This window comes from Panthera uncia (assembly GCF_023721935.1).
Source record: "Panthera uncia isolate 11264 chromosome B3 unlocalized genomic scaffold, Puncia_PCG_1.0 HiC_scaffold_1, whole genome shotgun sequence".
In the NCBI taxonomy this organism is placed as follows: Eukaryota; Metazoa; Chordata; class Mammalia; order Carnivora; family Felidae; genus Panthera; species Panthera uncia.
In genome coordinates, this window is record NW_026057582.1 from 1,220,984 (window position 1) to 1,243,178 (window position 22,195).

General features: G+C 49.7%; 1 long non-coding RNA gene across 1 annotated transcript; it reads left to right on the forward strand.

The window, feature by feature from the left end:
• Nucleotides 1–16,769: 16,769 nt before the first annotated feature.
• Nucleotides 16,770–21,164, forward strand: LOC125909112 (uncharacterized). The gene is made up of 3 exons (XR_007453539.1): nt 16,770–17,659; nt 19,591–19,920; nt 20,586–21,164. It is a non-coding gene; the product is annotated as an uncharacterized LOC125909112 (long non-coding RNA).
• Nucleotides 21,165–22,195: the final 1,031 nt, after the last annotated feature.

A 22,195-nucleotide genomic window follows, 5' to 3' on the forward strand; every position in this document is an offset into this window, starting at 1 on the left:
TCGTGACAGGCCCCTCATTCTTACAGCACATTCTTACCTTCTGGCACCAAAGGTGTTTCAGGTTCATTTTCATGTTCCCTGGAAAGAGCCATATGAGAAGCCTTGGTTTCTTTTAGTGAAAAATGGTATGTAGAAGCCAAGATCGGGACCCTAAGTGTGCTTAGCACTCTGGGAGTCCTTGCTCCCGGGCTCTCTCTGCCAACAGGGCTGGTTAATGTGCTTTTCCACAGACCGTGCGTAGAAGGACGAACCTGTATCCAAATACCTCATTGGGGGTTCATAGCTGATAACTGCATTCCAGCGCAATGCTGCAGGGACCCATCTTTGTTTTGTAACTTGTCATAGCTGTAGCTTATACTCTAAAGGGAGAAACTTGGCTCACCTGATCCCCAGTGTATTTTTTTTTCTTGAGCCTAGAATATACAGGAAATGGTTTCTGAAATGAAATGAGGGGGAAAGCCCTACTAACTGGGGCTCAATATTTGTTTTCAAGGTGTATGAGATGGAGAGAAAGAGAGAGATGGAAGGAGAAGGAGGAGGAGGAGGGGGGAAGAGGAAGGGGGAGGAGGAGGAGGTGGGAAGAGGAGGAAGGAGGAGGGAGGAGGGAGGAAGTGGGAAGAGGAAGGAAGAGGAGGGAGGAGGAGGAGGGAAGAGGAAGGAGGAGGTAGAAAGAGGAAGAGGAGGGAGGGGGTGGGAAGAGGAGGAGGGAGGAGGAGGAGAGAAATGAAGAAAAGGAAGAAGAAGGCAGTGAGTCAGGAAAGAAGAGTAGTCACACCTAGTGCAATGCTCAGATCTCAAGGGCAAAATTTGAGGAGTTTTGTCAAACACGTATACCTATGTGTTCGTCCCCCTAATTAAGATATAAGACATTTCCATCACCCCAAAACATCTCTCGTGCCCCCTCCAGCAAGCCCCCGGCCCTCGGGCGACCACCGTTCTGACTCCTATCACCATGGGTTAGTGTTGTCTGTTCCTGACCCTGATTTGAACGGAAGGATACGGCCTGCACTTCTGTTCCTGGCTGCTTTGGTCAACATGATGATTCTGAGACAGCCACGTGGCTGCCCGCGTCACGGCTGACTCACTCCTGTTGCTGACGGCACGCATCACTGGGTGTTCCCCATCCCCCTGCTGATGGGCACCTGGGCCGCGTCCAGGGTTTGGCCGTTATGAATAAAGCTGCCATCGGCACCCTTGTACAACCTCTCTGGGGACGTGTGTTTTCATTTTTCTTGCCTCTGGACACATACCTGGGAGCGGACCAGCTGAGTCACAGGGTAGGTCCACATCTCACTTCATAGGAAACTTCCAAGCTGTTTTCCCAAGTGCTTGCCATTTCCCCTCCCACCAGTGGTGCTCCTTCCTCGGCGACGCCTGGTCTTCCCGTGTTTCGTGAACCCGGGGCGATGGGAGGGGTAGCTCCTGTCACTGTGGCTCCCGCTCGAACCTCCTGATGACTGATGGCGTGGAGCACCTTTCCTTCCCACTGTAACTGGCCGTTTGTATTTTGTGTCTGCCGAAGTGTCTGTTATAGTATTTTGCCTACCTTGTTGTTCTTTGTCTTTTCGTGAGTGATTTTCAGGGTTTCTTTATTCTGGATACAAGTCCATTGGCCGATTCATGAATGGCGAGTTATTTTCCCCAGGCACGGCCCTTGTCTTTTTTAGTTCCTTAGTTTTGTCTTTTGAAGACCAGAAGTTTTTGTTTTTGCCAAAGTCAAATTTAACTGTATCTTTTTTCCTCCGGGGTTGTTGTTTGTTTTGTTTTCTGTCTGAGAAAGCTTTGCCTTTCCAAGGTCATGAAATCATTCGTATGTTTTTTTCCTAGAACCCCTACACCTGTAGCTCTTGGCTTTACCTGTATAACCCATCTCGAATAATCCCCGAACGTGGTGTGACCTGGGGACCGAGGCTCTTGTCTCCCCATAAATTCATCCTGCTGGTTCAGTGCTATTTGTTGATAACCTCCTTTCCACATTGAACTGCTGGGGTATGTTATTCAAAAATCAATCGAGCGTGCAGATACGGGTGTGTTTCAGGACTTTGTATTTCGTTCCATTGAATGATTTGTCTACACTTTCGCAAATACACATCAACCGCCTCCTGGTCTCCGTTACTGCAGCTCTATAGTGAGTTTGAAACTTGGGGGCGCCGCTTCTCCAGCTTCACTGTTCTCTTTCAGAATTGCTCTCCCGTCCTTGGTTCTTTGCGCTTCCAAACGAACTTTTTAAGATTAACTTGGCAATTTCCACATAAACGTCTGTGGGCTATTGAGTGGGATGGCATTAAATCTGTCATCCAACGTGGGGAGAACTGACCTCACAATATCAAATCTCCAATCTGTGGTCATGTTCCGTTTTCCCATTTATTCCGGTTTTCCTTAAGTTCTTTCAAGATTTTTTAAATTTTATTTGGGGGAGGAGGGGCAGAGGTGGGGGTGGGTGGAGAGAGAGAATGCCAAGCAGGCTAGCAGACTTCACACCCGTTAGGAGCCTGAAGTGGAGCTCGACCTCACGACCCTGATCATGAGCGGAGCTGAAATCACGGGTCCTGATGCTTAACCGACTGAGCCACCCGGGTGCCTCAAGATGTTTTTTTAATGAAAAAAGTGGGATTACGTTCAGTTCACAGTTGTAGAGGCCTTGTTTACCTTTCAGTAAGTTCGCAGCCTACTCGTGTTTAAATGCCATTGTAAATGGAGCTGTTATTCTAGTGTCATTTTCCTATTATAAGTTGAAAATCTACGGTCATAAACTAATTTTGGTGGGTTGACCTCGAATTCTGCATTTGACAAAATTCACTGATCAGTTCTTCTAGTTAATGTTTCCCAGATTCATTACAATTTTCTGCATAAGAAACTGTGTTTAAATAGCGTTGTACTTCTTTCCAAAGGCACGCATTTTCTTTCTCTTCCGTGCCTCAGTGCCCTGCGAGGACCTCTACTATATGATAAATCATAGCGTTTCTGGCTCCGGGCAGGGAAAGTGTCCCACATTGCACTATTAACAATGACGTTGGTCATCTCCACATTTTTAGCAGGAGGTTTCTTAGCAGTTATCTCCAGGTTCTTTATGACGCTGAAGAAATGTTTCCTATTTGCACTCCGTCCAGAGTTTTTCATTTTATCCCGAACAGGTGTTGGATTTTGTCAAGTGTTTCTCCATTCCCGTGAGATGATGATACAGTGTTCCTCCCCTGGAGTGACCAAAGTGAGTTACATGGGATGGGCAGGGCTTTTAAATATAAACCAACCCTTCACCCCTGAAATAATCCCAGTTGATCACAGTGTCATGTCTTTTTTTTTTTTTTTACTTTACTATTCACTTGCTAATATAGAATTAATATAATTTGCTAATATATGATTGCTTACATTCATTTTGCTATTGTATAATTCGAGACATGCACCCGGGTTTCATAAGGAATATTGGTCTTTTTTTTTTTTTTTTTTTAATGTCTTTGTCACATTTTGGTATCGGGATAACGTTGGCCTCATTAAATGAAATTGGAAGTGTTCCCTCCTCTTCTAATTTCTGAGACGCTTTGTGCAAAATCGGTGTTAATTTTTTAAAAATGTTTCGTAGAATTTGAGAAAACATGAGCCCAGAGCCTTCTTTGTGGGAAGGTTTTTGGTGATGAACTCAAGAATTAAAATACATATAGAGCTATCAGATTTTATTTTATCTTATGTCAGTTTTGATACGTTTTCTGAGAAGTGTGTCTGTTTCACTATATTGTTAAGTTGTTCATGACATCTCGTTATCCACGGTCTCCTTGGTGATGTTCCCTTCTTAATTCCTCATCTTACTCGTCTGCTTTTCTCTTTTTTCCTTGGATTACTCGAGTAGAGAGGAGTTTATTAACCTTCTCAAAGAACCACGTTTTTCTTTGTTGATCATCTCAACTTCTTTTAAATTTCATTTCTTTATGTTTGTATCTTTATTCTTTCTTTCTTTCTCTGGGCTTAAGATGCTCGTATTTTGCCAGCTTCTTAAGGTGGGGATTTATTGGCCAATGTTTTCTGCAAGGGAGGAGGATTTTTCCTGACCCCAAACAGGTGGCGTCCCACAATTCAACTCAGTTCTGCCGCTGTCTGCCTGGAGCTGGCACCAGATCCCACAGGTTAGGGGCTCGGCCCCACGGGGCCACCCAGGCTGTCACCTGCACAGCTGACGAGACAGGGGTTCCCCCGACCCCCACCTTGGGTTCGGTACTTTGCTAGAACAGCTCCCAGAACTGAAGAGGGTGCTCCATTCACATCTACCTGTTGATTATAAAGAAGAAAGTGAGCAGCCAGAGGAAGAGGCAGACCCCGTGGACTTGGGGTGTGCCACCTCCTGGCACTGGGATGTGTTTGCCACTCGTAGCTTCTCTGACCTCGTTATCTGGGGATTTGTATGGAAGGTCCGTTAAGTTGACACAACTGATTAAATCATCGGCCGCTCCTCCCTGGAGGTCAGGGCCGGGGTCTTAAAAATCCCAAGCCTCGGGATGTCAGTTGAGCATCCAACTCTTGATTTCGGCTCAGGTCTGATCCCAGGGTGTGGGATCAGCCCCAGGGGGGGCTCCACACTCACTCCCCTCGCCCCTGCCCTGGGTGCCTGCTAGGAACCTCTAACAGGGCCCCCAGCTTCCAGTCCTTAGTATACAAAAGACACGCTTAGCACTCCGGAAATCACAAGAGACTTAGGAGTTGTGGGCCAGGAATCAGGACAAAACCAAAATGTTTATTTCTTTTTATATCGCATGGCCAAATAGCAAATATTTTGGGCTTTGTGGACCATCTTGTCTGTTGCAACGACTCCGATCTGCCTTTGTAGTGTGAAAGCAGCAGGGATAATACATAAATGTATGAGCATGGCTGTGTTCCAATAAAGCTTTATTTGAAAAACGTGTGGTTGGCCCACAGGACGGAGTCTGCCAACTGCTGCCTGGCTTGATTTTAACCTCTTCCTCTCCTCTAACGTAAGAATTTAACACTTCCCATCTCCCTCCCTGCATTGCTTTAGTTGGTGCCCACAAAACCCGGCAGTTTTGTGATTACTCTGTTTGAGGTACTTCCGGGTCCCTCTGGGGATTTCTTTTCCACCGACGCGTTATTTTTGAAGGGTGTTACTTCATTTCCATATAGTAGGGGGCTTCTCTCGATGTAATATCGTTATTATTGATTTCGAATTTGATTGCACTAAACTGTAGCCTCACAACCCGAGACCAAATCCGACGCCTGCAATCTTCTGACGACTTGTGAGCGCTATCCTGTATCCCTTCACACGGTTTGTCCTGACGAATGTTCCAGACGCTCTGGAGGACAGTGTCTTCCGCAGTCGGTGGAGGAACACCCACAGATCTTCAGGTCGGTCGAGGGGCTTGGTAGCCGAGTGCAAGTCCGCCACACGCTCGCGGAGCTGCTACTTGGGCCCCTGTCTCAGAGGGCGGGGTCAAAACCTGCCCCGGGGGTGTCCTTTTCTCCTGTTGGTTTCGCTGGTGTTTGCCCCGTGCGTTCCAAAGCCCTTGGCAGACGCAGGCACATTGTTGGCCGTGATGTCTTCCTGATGAGCTGACCCTGTATCATAATGAAATGTCCCTCCCTCTTCTGCTGACAGTTACGGTCTCGAATTCCACTCTATCCAATATTCTGCAGGCCCCTCCACTCTCTTGGGGTTATTGCTCTTGGGTGTTACATCGCTTTCCGTCTTTTTTCCTTTTACTCCATCTGTGTTTTTACATCCAAAGTGGGTTTCTTGCCCGGGGCGTGTAGTTGGGTCTTCATTTTATCGTGTCTGACGATCGTTGCCGTTTAATCGGACGGCTTAGTCCGTTCACCGCGGATACCTTCGTTCACGTGCTGGGACTCAGTTTACCGTTTTGCTCGTTTTCCATTTGTCTCCTTTCTTTTACGTTCGGCGTTCCTCCTCCTTTGGAGTTCATTGAGTTGTCTCTTATGTCCACTTACTTCCTTGTGGATGGTTTTTATTTTCGTGTTTGTGTTCGAGCTCAACCTCCTTGTATTCCATTTCATGTTTGGGACTTCAGTCCACATCCTTAATTTGCCAGTCTGCTGAGCGTTAATGTTGTACATGTGTATACGGTGGACGAAGCTGTGGCCGTCATTCCCACCCAACCCCCGCCCCCGACACTTGTGTGGTTGTGATTACTGTCATATACCTCATGTCCGCATATGTTATTAACCTGACTGCGCACCTTTTGCTTTAAAATGTACAGAAATGGAAATACAGGGAGAAGACCGTGTTTTGTATTTCCCCACAATTCTGCCTTTTTGTTCCTTTTAACTTCGCTCGCGACGTCCCTCTGCCGCTATTTCCTATCAGCCCTAGGAACTTCCATTAGCACTTCCTGTAGGTCACTAGGGACAAATCCTCTCTACTCAGTTATCCAAAAATATCTTCACTTTTTCTTCATTTTTGATGGATAAGTTCTTGTGGAATTCTGGATTTGGCTTTGCTTCCTTTCTTCCTTTCTTCCTTTCTTTCTTCCTTCCTTTCTCTCTTTCTCTCTTTCTTTCTTTCTTTCTTTCTCTCTTTCTTTCTTTCTTTCAGCACTTAAAGATGTCGATCCATTCTGTCGAGTCTGTACTGTGAAGGGAAGTCAGCCGTAATAAACACCACTGTTCCCTGCGTAATCTGTCATTTTTCTCCAGCTGGTTTCAAGATTCACTCTTCACTTTTGGTTTTTAGCACTTTGACTATCATTTCCCCGTGGTGTTTTTTTTTTTTCTTCAAATTTTCTGAGGTTTTGATTCTATAAGCTGATATTTTTAATCGATTTGGGAAATTTTTGTCGTTAAATTTTTTTGCTCCGTTCACTCTTTTCTGTACTCCTGGATCCCGGTCATGCTTGTATATCCGGGCTTTTGTGTGGCCTCGTGTGGCATTGAGGAGCTACTCATTTTTAAAGATTGCTTTCTTCTCCGTTCTTCAGACTGGATAGTTTTTACTGACCTGTCTTCAACCTCACGGTCCTCCTCTCTTACCTTTTCCCTTCCACTGTTACGTCATCCAGTGAATTTTTCATTTCAGCTACTGGAGTTTTCAGTTTTAGAATTTTCATTTGGTTCTTTCATGTATTTTCCACTCTCTTGCCGAGATTCCCCATCCGTCTCCTCACTGTGTCCGTATTTTAAAGTCCTTGACTATATTTTAAGTCCTTGACCATATTTATAATGGCCACTTTTGTAAAATTCATTTCTGCTGTTTCCAACATTTGGGTCAGCTTCAGGCCGGGCTCTATCGGCTGCTTATTCTCCTCACGATTCTAGTAATTTTTATTTCATGTTGGACATTGTGCGTGGTACGTTGCAGAGCATCCAGATTCCGTTTTCTTCTGAAGCATGTTGACGTTTGTTCTTGAGAGCGATCAGTTTTGCTAGACAGAAACTGCAAATTCTGCTTCACTGGCAGTGGATATCAGCTGACATAATGTATCTGCTTGGTTATCTCAGCCTGTCAGCTCGAGCTTTGTGCTGGGCTCCTTGGCACTGGCTTTGAGCCTGTGCGGTGAGCTGTCAGCCAACGTGAGCAGTGCTTGTCTGCACATCTGGAGACTTCTCGCTCTGTGGTTCTCCCCTCCAGGATTCTACCTTTATGTCTACCTTCTCTGGCTCCCCAAACTCTGTTCTCTAACCCCTCGAGCCAGAACACTTACAGCTTTCCATTTCAGTGTTAGCTGCCCCGAACCATGAGGATTAGGGATTTCACTAAAGCCAAAGGTCCCCCAGCTCAGCTCTCTTCTCAAAAGCCAATCTTCTGCACTTTCTGTTTGCTTTTGGCTATCCTCTGGTGTCCTCAAATAATAGGTTTTTTATACTTTGTCTAAGTTTATATTTGTTATTTGTAAGAGGATTAGGCTGAGACAAGTTCCTTCTGGCGGTTTTCAATGCCTGTGTTATCCCACCTTGTAGGTAAAAATGGCAATGTATTTCTTTTTCATTTCTTTGATTATAATATGGTCGGACACCTTTTAAATAATTTTTTGTCATTTGTAATCATTCATTTATGAGTTGTCCTTTGTCAATTTAATTTGAAATGATAACGCCTTTGTGGGGGGGTTTTAAAAAATCTTTTTTGGGGGCACCTGGGTGGCTGAGTCGGTTAGGCGTCCAACTCTTGGTTTCAGCTCAGGTCATGATCTCATGGTTCGTGAGTTCAAGCCCCAGGTTGGGCTCTGTGCTGCCCATATGAAGCCTGCTTGAGATTCTCCATCTCTCCCTCTTTCTCTGCCCCTCCCCTACTCTCTCTCTCTCCAAATTAGTAAATAAAACTTAAAAAAAATATTTCGTGTGTGTGTTATATTTGTTGCAGATATTTTCAAAATTTGTTGTTTGATTTTTAGTCTTGCTTATGTTTTTAATACATAGAATTATTAAGTAGTTACATGGGCCATGCTTTTTTGCATTTAAAAGACTTTACAATTCACTAGGTGTTTTTATCAGGAATACATTTTCAAATGTCCTGAATAATATTTCAACATTTATTTAGGTAATATTTGGAAGCCTATTAATGTATTATATGCTGCTAACTAATTGTATTATATTAACTCATTCTTCCTTGCCTATAATAAACCTTCAGAGATTGTTGGTTAAACATACAGCTGCATTTCATTGGTTAGTATTTCATTTTATTTTTAGGCTGAATTTTTACATTTGATAGCAGACCTTCCTGAAGGATATTCCCCAGAACACCACTCCCAAGGGATGCCTCCAGGTTGACAGTGTCCTTTGATTGACAAACAAGATTGGGACACGCTGCAGATAAAGTTTGCAACACACATGTGCATGTTACAGACTTTTAACCATTCCACATTCAAGCTTCTGTTGGCTTTGTTGAACCCGACTGTTTTCTTTAACCCTCATGAGATCATGGAATCTTCTCTTTTCATATTATACCTATTTAATATAGCTTGAAGAATACATGGTGGGTTATATAATATTTGTCAAAATTACTTAGTGAGTTTTCCAAGTTTATAAATGTCTAATACTGAGTACCTAATTTTGGAATTAATGGCCCTGTCATATTTCACAGTATCTCACCAATGAGAGTGCCTGAGTCCAGAGGTAATTCTATTTTCAACATTTTCCCTCCCCCCAGGGATAATGACTTATTCATATTGCTTAGCACTTTCAATGTCAACTTTGATCATTTATCTATTTCATTCAGATTTATTAGCATACAGCAGTGCAAGTAATTCCTTGTTAATTTTTAAAGGTGTCTGTATATTTGTTTTATTTCTTACATGATTTAAATTTGTTTAATTGTGCTTTCTCACCCCCCTCCCTTTGTAATAACTAGATTAGCCAGAGTTTGGTCTGTTGTGTTGGATTCTTCAAAGACTTAGCTCTTTAATTTGCTTATCTCGTAGGTCTTAATCTACTTATCAAGTCTTACTTGTCCCTTTTCTAATTTAATATTTTCTGCTATTATCTCCACTGTTTTAATCTTCCTTGGAACTGGTTTTAAAAAACTCGTTGACTTCAAAGTTTTGATCTTTTTTTTTTTTTTCTTGTTGGGTAATGAAAGCATTTAAAGATGTGACTTTATCTTTGAGAACAGCTTTATAGAAACCCATTAGTCATTAGCAATTTCATTATTTTTTTGATGGTCTAGTATTTAAATAATATTTTTTTCCTCAAATATTTTAAAATTATTTTTTAATTACCAATTGGTAAGAATTTTGTATTTAGAATTTGGTTAATAATTTCTAGTTTTTAATCCTTCAACATCAACTGGTGTCTTTGGATAATCTTAACTTTTTTCCCATATTGAAGTTTTATTTATTTATTTGTCCAGGAAATGTCGTTTTTGGAAATCTTTCATTGATCCCTTGAAATATCTTTTTTTTTAATTTTTATTTATTTATTTTTGAGAGAGAGAGAGAGAGAGAGAGAGCAGGGGAGGGGTGGAGAGAGAGGTAGACACAGAATCCGAAGCAGGCTCCAGGCTCAGAGCTGTCAGCACAGAGCCCGACGCGGGGCTCAAACCCATAGACTGTGAGATCATGACCTGAACTGAAGTAGGACGTTTTACTGACTGAACCACCCAGGTGCCCCTTGAAATATCATTTTTAACTACCCAAGTTATTATGATCACATTGTCACAGTAGTAAATAGCAAACGTATTTGAACCTAAAACACCCCTGCCCTCTGCCCCAGTGCCAGTCATTGCTTGGTCACTTTACCTGATAGAGCAAATCCTCTGTTTTGTTCTTCTTCAAGATTGTTTTACCCTCATCAATTGGTGAAAAATCCCTTGGATCTTAACATAATTCGTGCTGCCTATAGATTATTTTGAGAGTTGACATTAAAATGTCAATATTTAATCTTCCGATCTACAAACAGGAATATTTCCCATTTATTTGGGTCTTGGTTAATTCCTTGCAAAGATACTCTGTAGTTTTCAGTGTGGAAGTCCTATACATCTTTGGCTACAAACGTCACAAAGATGTCATCTCGAGGTTGGATTTTTCAACACTATTATAAATAGTATGGGTTTTAAATGTTTATCTCCCAAAATTGTGTTGCTGACATATAAAGATACAGTTGGTGATTTTGCTAAATTCACTTCTTAATTCTCAGAGTTTATGGTTAGATTGGCTTGGCTTTTCTGTATATTGCCAGTAGTCATGACATCTGCACATAATGAGTTTGATTTCTTTCCTATATTTCCATTTATTTTTCTTGCCCGAATGCACTTACTACAGACTACAATATCATCTTGGGTAGAAATATCGATATTGGGGACCCATCCAGATCCTGCTTGTGATACCCACTCTATGTCTGCAATGTATTCTCCTTATCAGTTTAAGGAATACTAGTCAGATCTCTTTCAAATCGTTGAGAATTTTTTCACGACTGTGTATCATGGGATTTTATTAAATCCGGTACTAATTGAGGTGAACTGGCCATGTCTCTTTTATATACACTGGCTTTTGAATTCTCTTTGAATTGGTTGCATCCCTAGAATAAACCCCGTATGGTTCCAATATATTATTAGCCTTCCGTATCATTGGATTCACTTTGCTAACACTACCCCATCTTCATGAAGGCAGTCAGTCTGTAATTTCCCTTTCTTCTTGTGTGGAGTTTCGATATCAAGGTTATACTGACCTTGTAAAATGACTTAGGATATGTTTTCTTTTCTACTCTTTAGGATGGGCTGTGTAAGATCACCGTGGTCTCTCCCTTACACGTTACACCGAGGTAACCATTTGAGATTTGGGTCTTCTTGGTGAGAAACATTTTAATAATGGGTACAATTTACTTAATGAATATCAGATTATTCAGATTAAGTCAAAAACCGTGTGTCAATTCTGAAAAGTTGTGTTTTAGATGGGGCATGTGCCCATTGAATCTAAATCAACAAATTGGCTAACAAAGTTATTCATAGTATCTCCTCCTAATTTTGTTAATGCCTTTTTTTCTGCTACTATTTATGTTTTTCTCCCTTTCCCTCACTTTGATCACTTTTACTAAAGATATATCCATTTTATTCATCTTTTAAATTTTTTAAATGTTTATTTATTTTTGACAGAGAGAGACAGAGCATGAGCAGGGGAGGGGCAGAGAGAGAGGGAGACACAGAATCCGAAGCAGGCTCCAGGCTCTGAGCTGTCAGCACAGAGCCTGATATGGGGCTCAAACCCACGAACCTCAAGATCACGACCTAAGCTGAAGTTGGACACTCAACACACTGAGCCACCCAGGTGCCCCATGCGTCTTTTTAAAAAACCAAATTTGGCTCGGTGCGTTTCCTCTGATGTGTGTTTTTTCTCTATTTCATCCATTTCTTGTGTCTTTACCACTTTGTTTCTTCTGCTTTCGCTGGGCCTGGATTTTTTTCAGTTTCTGGAAATGGAAGCTTAGATAATTGGTTTCCAGCCCTTCTTCTTTTTAAATGTACATATATGAGGCTATAAATTTCCCTCTGAACACTGCTTTAACCTTATTCTATTTTGATGTGGTGCCTCTGTCGGCAAGCAATCACACTGTGTTCCCATTTCCTTTGTGACCCGTGATTTAGAGGTGCGTGGCTTAATTTCCAAGCAGCTGGGGATTTTTCAATTGTATTTATGTTTTTATTTCCAGCTCAGTTCCGTGGTGGCCAGAGAACACACTCCTCGATGATTTCGAGCCTTTGGAATGAGACTTGCTTTATGACCCAGCACACGGTCATCATAACAAGCGCCCTGATGTCATTAAGAAGAAAAGTTCTGTTGTGGGGGCAGAGGTGTGTACCAGCCTGCAGTAAGCCAGGTCTGTCAATTGTATCATTCAGAACTTCCAGATCTTTTCCGATTTTTTTTTTTTTTTTTTTTGGTCTGCTTAGTAAATCATCCATCAAGAGAGGTGTATAAATCCTCCCTCTAGGAGTATGGATTTGTCCTTGAATTTGGTCAGTTTCTGTTTCCTACATTTCATGTCACTGATGCTCATCTAGGGCTGAAATATCTTCCTCGAATATTGATCCTTCCGACGCAGGTCTGTACTAGCCTCCAGCACAGCATCGCAGCCTCACGTCTGCTCCAACCGTGGTGCATATCCACCGGCTTCCTTCTGGTTCCTGGTGGCACTTTCTACCTTCTCTCTCTCTCTCTCTCTCTCTCTCTTTGTCTGTTTCTTTCAACCTGTTTCATGCTCTTAGATTCAAGGAGTGTCTTTTTTTAAGTGGCTTATAATTGGGTTTACATTTTTTGGTGACCTGGGTGACACTATGTGTCTTTTGCCCGAGATAGCCTGTTCTGTGTGATTCAATCTCGGTATTGTCGGTTTGTTCTTGGTCATCTGCTTTCCGATTTGCCTACCTGGTGTGACACCTTCGCGTCCTCCCATTTCCCATCTCTTGCCTCGCTAGTTACACACTCTTTTTCCACTTTGGGTGGGAACCCTAGCAGTTCAGGCTTTCCCCCTTGACCCCTGTGTACCCATTCCACTTACAGCGCAGCCTTTTCCTTCCCAGTTTCATTGCGTTTAAATCTCACATGTATTTCCTGTGCCAGAATCCGTTGTTGCTGCTGTTACACCGCACATGCCTGTTGGTCTTTACCCAAGTGCCTTCCTTCTCCACCCGCCGCTCTCCTTCTGTCTGACGTTTCCACGTTTCTGCTGGGATCATTTTCTTCCCTCCTGAAAAACTCATTTAAATTTTTTTTTTAGCTCAAGCCTTGGGGTGATGAATTCTCTCAGTGTTTCCCTGCCTGAAATGTCTTCGTTTTTGAAGTGTCTTCTTACCGTCGTGGAACTCTAGATGGGAAGCTTTTTAAAAAAATTCCAGTGCGGAAACCCTGTCAGCCCAGCGCCGTCCAGCTGCCTTCTTTCCGGCGAGGACTCAGCTCTCAATCTCATTCATGCTTTTCTCAAGATAATGCATTATTTCCCCCTGGTTGCCTTTAAAGTTTGCTCTTTAACTCGTGTTTTCAGTGCCTTCACTGAGATGTGTCAAGTCATGGCTTCCTTTGTATTTATCCTGCTTGGGGATCGCAGAGTTGAACATCAGTTCTGGAAAGTTCTCAACCACTATTTCTTCAAATGCTGCCCCTTACCTTCCCCGGGCTTTCTCTTCCATGGCACACAGGACAGGCATCTTTCCCGCTTGCCCTGACTGTCCGCTTCACTTTGGACGGCTGTAAGTTCACCGTTTATTCAGTTCTTGGACCCAGAGTCCTGCTGTGTCTGAAATGCTATTAAATCCCCCCACTGGCTTCTAATTCCAGGTATTATATTTTCCAGTCTTAGAACTTCCATGCAGGTCTTTGTACGTGTTCTATTTCTTCGATAAAGTTCTTTTTCCTCTATTTTCTTGAACCTGTGGATCACAGGTGTTTTAAAGTCCCTGTCTGCAGTGTCCCAGCGTCCAGGCCACCTCTGCTTCTGCCCCTGTTGTATTTGTCATTCTTGGTTTTTAGTCACGTGTTTCTCGGCACACCCGGTCGTTTTCTGTCTGGCTGGTGGTTGGTTGCTGGACATCACGTATAAAGGAAATCTGTAGAAGGTTCCCAGGGTGCCTTCCACCAGAAAACATCCCTCCTTCTCTGAAGAGTGTGGGGAACGATCACCCGGTGCAGAGACCTGAGCTGAGTCAGGGCTGAGGGTGCAGCCCCTTCAGAAAGTTCAAATGTGGGCCTGGTGGGCTCACAGGGGTGGTGGTGCCCAGGGGGCTCCGTCCTTTAAGTGCGGATCGTCTGCAGGACATTGTGCTCTGCATTTCAGAGGTTTTAAACTCAGATTGGAGCTTTCCACACCAGCAGCTTCAGAACTCATGTCTTGCTGGCCACGTGCTCAGGCCCACGTCCCGAATCTTCCAGACCCGCCCCCGCACCGTGGCTCTGCCCAGGCCCAGAACCGCAAAGGCCCAGGGGAAACATGCTGAGGACCCTTATCTTGCCTCTGGGGGTGATTCCCCCTCGGGGCTCCGGCCCCTCTCATCCTTATTGCTTCCGCAATGATACCTTTAAACAGGTTGGTTTGTGTTTCACATAGCGTTTCCATTTGCTCTCAGCCTGAAATGTTAGCCGATGGCTCAGAGGGAGCTGCACTGGGTATTTTGGAGGATTATTGCTAAGAAGTGGGTTTGCTGAGCCACACTTATGAGCATTTAACACTTTATTAAGAATGACCAAATTGTCCCCTGGGTCAGCCGGGAAGAGCTGGGCTCTGCCGCGGTAGCAAACGCCCCGGAATCTCAGGGGTCGCGGCAGCGAGGGCTCCTTTCTGGCTCACGCTGGCTCCCCGCTCTCCTCACTGCGGGAGCCGCGAGGGGGCAGGCCTCTCCCCGGTCACCGTTGGCCACGGTGACAGTCATGGTGGCAGAGGAGAGGCCAGCACCGTGGGCAGCATGTGGCCCTTGGAGCTTCCGCAGGGAGGTGACTAGAACGCATCATGTTGGTCACACGGGAAAACCAATGTCTGGATCACAGCCGACACCGCCCTCCAAAGACAGAGGTATTTTTCTTCCCTTTCTCACCACGATTGTTATTTAAAATACTTTAGAAAGTCTTTTTGATGTTTGTTTTATTTTTGAGAGAGAGAAAGAGAGATAGAGCCCGAGCTGGGGAGGGGCAGAGAGAGAGGGAGACACAGAATCGGAAGCAGGCTCCAGGCTCAGAGCCGTCAGCGCAGGGCCCGACGCGGGGCTTGAGCTCACGGAACACGAGATCATGACCTGAGCCGAAGTCAGACGCTCGACCGACTGAGCCACCCAGGCTCCCTGAAAATACTTTTAATCTCGCTAATCTGGCAGTTGAATGATAGCCCATTTCTGAACAGTGTCTATGTCCCTAATGAATGGACAGGGTCACTACTTGTGTGGCCCGTGTGTTCCCTCGACTCACAGACCAGTGGGTCGTGTGTGAGACTCTGGGGTAAATGTCACGTGGAGGACACGGGTGCCCTCCTTGTTCTGACACATCCAGGGCCCAATTGGGCACACGCTTCAGACGCTGGGCTGAAGCTTCCGTCACAACCGCCCTTGTGTAGACAGCACCCCCGTGTTCGCGGTGTAGACAGCACTGCCCTTAGTGTGTTCGGATGTTACCTGTTGCACACGCGAAAGCTCAGGGCCGTTACAGCTTCTTGGGTGTCATGTCCCTTGTTAACACACGTGGGTCTCTGTCTCTCCGAGTGACCGGTCCTCCCGGGTCTCAGACGTGGCTCTTGCGTTGTTTGGTGGATTTGGGCGCAAACCCTGCGTGGATGTGTTTAAACCGTGCACCCTGGCGCTTTCGGGGCCTCCCGTGGGTCACCTGGGGCGGGACGCCGTGTGTACATGCGGCCCGAGTCCTCCCCCGCTGTGGGCGGGTGGGTTCTGGCCCCTCCCCCTCCCACCGAGTCCCCGCACCCCGGCTGTCCGTCTAATCCTTTAGCTCCTCTCCCTCTGCTCCCCTCACACGGCTCCTGGGCCGGTCGAGGCCCCCACACCTGGAGGGGGGACGCCTCTCGTGACCCCATAGCTGCTCCCTCACTGCCAGGACCGCTCCCCAGAGGTCATCCCTGACCCGCTCATCCCCAGAAGCAGGGCCGCCCCCGGTGCTCCCCGGGCGGGACCTCTGACGTCGGGGGACAGCCCGTCGCTTCCCTACCTGCACGGAAGTCTCCCCACCGCCGCCACCCCATCCCTCAGCCCCTCCCGGAGGCTTCCCTCTCCACACCCTCCGTGGCTCCCCACCTCCCTCTCCTCCCGTCCGTGGCCGGGGCTGGTCCCACCACGACAGTGGCCCCCGACCTGCCTTTCCCGGGGCCCCATCACGCTGTGCAGAACCCCAGACGCGGGAGGCGCCCCGTCCCATCCTCGGCCCACCCCCTCCGTGACGCTGAGCTGGCTCCTTCCCCGCCGACCCGGCTGGACCCCGTCTTCCCAGAGCCCGCAGGTGGCGCGTGCGTGAGCCGTGGCCGTGGTCGCGCGTGTCACTCTTGGCTCCACCATCTCAGGACCCTGGACCTTGGGCAAACCCCTCCCCCCGCCCTTGCCATCAATAAACAGGGACTCGATCGGCACCCTCTCCATCCCGTTCTGGGAACACCCCGTGACCGAGCGCCGCGTAAGCCTCACGCACCGCGTAAGCCTCACGCACCGCGTAAGCCTCACGCACCGCGTAAGCCTCACGCACCGCGTAAGCCTCACGCACCGCGTAAGCCTCACGCAACGCCAGCTTCCTGTCCTTATTCCTCCCGCACGCTGGTGGCTGGGATACGCTGGGCGTTCAAGCAAGAGTCTGAACAGACCATTTTTAGCAAAGCGAGTTCACTTCTCTCCTCCCTGGAGAGCCCCCCGCGGGCGTTTCCGGAGTCCTCCCCCGACGCCCGACACGGCCTGTTCTCTGTCGTGTCTTGAGTGGCACGAAAGCTGATCGTGTGGTTCTCAGATGCAAGTCGCCCGTCACAGCCCCTTCCCCCCGCAGCCGCTCGAGCTGTCTTTGTGGTCGTTAGGGCTAATCAGCTCGGGCCACACGTTCTTCCCTCGAGGAGCCCGGTCCTCTGACAGCTGGGGGGGGGGGGGGGCCCCCCCCCCCCCCCCCCCCCCCCCCAAAGCCCGGCCTGCAGGGACGTGCCTCCGTTGCCTGGGAGATGGAGGGGGACCCCGCCACAGGACGTGGGGCAGAAAGCCAGGGCCCGGGGTCGACATGGTGACCGTCGGTCGGGAGCAGCCCGGGCGGGGGTCGCCGTGGAGGTCCCTGGGTCTCCGTGCTCCGCGCGCTCAGCGCCAGCTGCACGGGGGTCCCCGCGGGCCCTGCCGGCAATGAGGCCCTCGCCAGCAAGGCTGCTTCTGGGCGTCGGTGGGGGCCTCGGGCCAGGCCCGAGTCCCGGGACCCAGGGAGGGGAGTCCACAGTCGATCACGGGCCAGGAGCTCCAATGCCGTTAGAGAGAAATCCAGTTCCCGTGGGCCCTAGACTTCTCGTGGGACTGCGTTCTTCAGACCAGACCCCGAGCCAAGGACGCACGGCAAACGATTTCTTAAGAAGCCAGTGCTCCCGGAGACGGGGAGGCGGGCCGTGGCCGGGGAGCACGGCCCAGCCCCGCCTGAGCCCGAGGGAGCCCCGGGGGTGAGCGGTACCGTCTCCGGGTTCACCTCCCAGGGCTCCCACGCCCCAGGGCCCCCAGGTTCAAGGACCGAACACCACTGGTGCCTCGTCCCCATCGGCCACGGAGGCGGTAAAGGTGGGGGAGGCTTGGTGGAGAGAGTGCGTCTAGGGTGGGCAGCACTGACTCTGAGCCCCGCCTGCGGACCCCACGGGCTGTGCCACCATCGCGTGTGAGCCCTGCACACCTGCAGCCTTGCTCCCAGCGCCCCGGCTCGGATTCCCTTCTGCTCTTTGCCTCCTGGCCGGTGCCCGTGCATTTCACAAAGCACTGGGGTCGAGTGGCACCCTCGATTCACGAGTGCGTGTGGCAATGCTGGTTCCTGGTTCAGCTTGAACAGTGGTCGTAGGACCTTAGCTGACACAGAATCCCTGGCTCCTCTTTCTGTCCCTGAGGATGGCGGGGGCCTGGTTTCGCGCTCTCCCAGGGCTCAGCCCGCGGTCCCGCCCTCTGCCTTGGGCGCCTCAGTGTCGTGGCTGAGGCCACACTGGCCGTGGCGTCCCGCGATTTCTTCCCCATTTTCTTTTCTTTTCTGCCATTTTTCTTTAACCCCCCGAACTCTGTTCTTTTCGGTCTTGTTTTCCTCGCTCCGTCCGAGCCCACCCGCGTCCAGCTGTGTCTCAGCGCCGTCTCCCCACTCTGGCCCCACCCGGCCGGCGTCTTGGGGCCCTTCTTGTTCTTACACCTGTTTCTCGAGCCTGTTTTCCGCTTCTTCTTGTCTGATCGTTTCTTATTTAAGCCCGTGCTGGCTTCTGCGGTTCCTGATTTTAAGCAACAAGATGAAGAGTTGGTTTGCCCTCTTCAGGGACCCTCCCTGAGTGTCTGTGATGCACCCCCCCTTCTGTGTTTGCTTCCTTTTTCAGGCAGTATTTTTTTTAAGTTTATTTATTTATTTTGAGAGAGAGAGAGAGAGCAGAGGAGGGGCAGAGAGAGAGAAGGAGAGAATCCCAATCCCAAGCAGGCTCCACACTGTCAGTACAGAGCCCGATGCGGGGCTTGAACTCACAACCATGAGATGGTGACCTGAGCTGAAACCAACAGTCAGATGCTTAACTGACTGAGCCCCCCGGGCGCCCCTCAGGCAGTATTTTTCATGGGTCCTTGTTTGTTTTTGTGTGAAGGGAGTCCTCCCTCAACTAGCCATGTGCAGAGTTGAGGGCAGTGGGTCTGGGACAAAGCACCCCTACCCCGGGCGGGGGCTCCATCAGTGCCCGTGACCTGATGGCCCTGGCAGGTCTGCCTCGAGCCCCAGGGGGCCTGCGGCTGCCGTACTTCCTGTTTTCCAGGAAGATAGAACTCTCACCTCCAGGGAGGAAAAGGGAGACAACTTTGTTAGAAGTTCACTTCAACATGACCAGACCGGTTCTGTTGGGTGGGTTTTCGTGGCCTGCCTCCTTCTATTTGCCGGAACGAAAACAATAACCAGGAAAATAGAACCCTTCTCTCCGTCGTGCTTCCCATGACGTTTGCTGCAGACACGCATGGCCTGTTCTGGGGCTTCCGTGGCAACTGTCGTGGACTGAACACGAGTGCCACCCCCGATCCATATGTCGGAGGCCCAGCCCCCGGGGTGGGGGGAGCGGGAGGTGGTTAGGGTGAGGGGTCCAGTGTGTGGGACCCCACGGTGGGCTCAGCGTCCTTATAAGGAGCAGGCAGGACCAGAGCTCTGTCGGCCACGTGAGGACAGGGAGACGTGGCCACCGTGGATGAGCCAGGAAGTCCTCCCCAGACAGTGGGTCGGCCAGCAGCTTCCTCTTGGACGCCCAGCCTCCAGATCTGTTAGAAATGAGTGCTGACGGGGCGCCCGGGTGGCTCAGTCGGTTGAGCGTCTGACTTCGGCTCAGGTCACCATCTGGCGGTTTGTGGGTTCGAGCCCCGCATCGGGCTCTGTGCTGACAGCTCGGGGCCTGGGGCCTGCTTTGGATTCTGTCTCCTTCTCTCTCTGCCCCTCTCCCGCTCAGGCTCTGTCTCTCTCTCTCAAAAGTAAATAAACATTAAACAATTTTTAGGAAGGAATGTTGCTGCCGAGCCCCCGTCTGTGCTACTCTGGTGTAGCGGCCCGTCCTGGCCAGCGCTCGCGCTCAGCCCTTAGTCCGTTCAACACCGTCCTGGCGCACGGCCTGGGTGCGGTGGCCACAGAGCTCCGGGCTCCGGCCACACGGCATGGGTGGGACACGCCCGGTCCTGCCCGCCGGGAGTCCTCTGTCCTACCCTCAGCCTCCTCGCTTCCCAAGACAGAGACGTCCACACCACGGCCCCTACCAACAGCACCACATCCGTGTCCTGGGGCAAATACCGGCCGGGGCCACCTCCGCCAGGGCGCCAGCTCGCTCCCGCAGGTACGTCCCGCACTCACTACTCTTCAAGAACATTTCCGGAACCTCACCACTGCTCCCCACCCCTGCCTCGGCCCCAGGCCCAGCCGCCTCCCCCGGCCAAATCAGTAGTGCCCTCACTGGGCTCCAGCCCCCCTCCTGTTCAATCAACTCTGCCCTCGGCAGCCAGAGCGACCCTCACAGTGGAGTCCGACCCTCATGCCTCCGCACTCGGGTGTAGAATAAAATCCACATTCCTCAGAGATTCACCGGAGCCTGCGGATCGGGCCCTGCCCGTGCCTCCAAAAGCACCACAAAGCATCCACCACGCACCGTGTCAGCCCCATGGGTCTTCTTGTGTTCAAACATGCCGAGCTCCTACCGCCCCAGGGCCTTTGCACTTGCTGTTTCCCCCGCCGGTGTCCTTCTCTAGACTTTTGCAAGCTGCCCTCCCTCTCTTCAGTCTTTGTTCAACTATCACATTCTAAGAGAGAGCTTCCCAGATCTGGAGTGGCTCCCACCACCCCCACATTCCTGCCCTGCTCTTTTGTTCATCACGCTCAATGTCTGAAAGTCTATTCCATTCTCTTCTCTTCTCTTCCTTTCCTGTCCCTCTTTTTTCCCTTTCACATTACTCTTCCCCATCTGAGTGGAGCCTGTGCACCCCCCGCCTGCCTCCCCTCCACCAGGACGTCACCCCCGGCAAGCACAGCCTGTCTGCACCGGCAGCTGAATCCCGCCGGGCCAGGGAAGGTGCCCGGCACTAGCCGGAGATCTCTTGGCATTGGCGAATGAAAGGCATGTTCAGGAGGAACCATAGCTCATCTGGGCTTTGCTAAGAACGACGGAGCCCACGGCCCAGCAGAACGGCCCCAGAGGCACGGCTGACAGGAGCACCCACTGGAGACGAGGGACAGAAAAAGGGAGACTCGTTTAGACAGCGTGATACCCTGGACACTTCCGTGTGGTTCTCCGGACCTACTCACCGTTCTCCAACCTGCTCTGGACCCCCAGCGGCTGACCTGCATGGACCACACGAGCAACCCCCATGTCCTTGGCCAGTGTGAGGGGTGGCCCCACCCCAGCTGGACAACTGGACAACACTGAGGCAGTTTGGGCTTGAAAAATCACAGACCCCGGGGGCCCTAACATACTTCCTAAGCCGCTGATTCCAAACAGTTGGTTAGCAGGCAGTTTCCGGCTAATTTGCAAATACTTCAGATGTTAATCCCATTTTTTCCACTAGGAATAAGCGAGCTTTTAAATTAGCTTTGTCTTGTGGGGTGGTGACTTTTATTCATCATCTTAGCTTTCGCACCACTTCCCGGAGTCAGTGGGGGGAACCTGGATGTAGAATTTGCCAGAAGATTTCAGAGGCCAGTGTTTCCAGGGACCCTCCAGTACACCTGCTTGGCCTTATTTTCCAGGGATGATGCCCCTTCCTCACCCGGCCAGGCATGGGAGGACAAGAGCAGTGTTGGGGGCAGGGGGGGCCACTGGCGGGTCACAGGACTGGCCTCTGGCCCTGCCCCCGCATGGCTACGGAGCATGTGACACGTGGGAATGGCCCACCGGTGACCGGACCTCACCTGTGACCTGGCCCACCTACCTTGCAAGGCTGGGAGATGCTAACTGGGGACCCGTACGGGGCCTGCTGACTGTGGGACTCTCCTTCCCCTTTGCCGTCAGGAGCATAGACAGCCGAGTCCCAGGTCCCCTCCCTGCAGGAGCAAGGGGTGTGAGGTGGGCGACACTTCAGCACCTGGGGGCCTAAGGGCAGACCCCAGAGCTAGAGGTCGTGGGAGGGGTCCAGAAGGCCAACCAAGAGGCCCCAGCAGGGCTGTGCAGAGGGCGGGGGTGGGGGGAGATCTGAGGGGGAGGCCACAGAGGGGTCACTGTGAAGAGGTCTCTGGAGACCCTCCACACACACCCAGGAAGGGAAGTCTGGGTTTGGGAAGAGCCCTGGGCCCCAGACGTGCCGTCAGCCCAGCGGCCCAGAGGCTGAGGTCACACTGTGTGCTCAGGCTCAGGGCCGCTGGGGGCTGGGATCAGGAGCCCTGTCCCCCACCCCTCATCTGTACATGGACCATCACCCCTAAGGCTTCCTGGGGACCACAGTGACACCAAAGCCATCACCACGCGTGGCTGGAGCCGAGCCCAGGCGGTAACTGGGGACAGAGGCGTGGCGAGGACGCACCTCCGGGCCCCGGAGCGGAGTTCCAGCTGGCGCGTTCCGTGGGTGCCCGAGAGGGCCAGCCGGAGACCGGTCCTGACAGTGGGGTCTAGACGGGACGGCCTC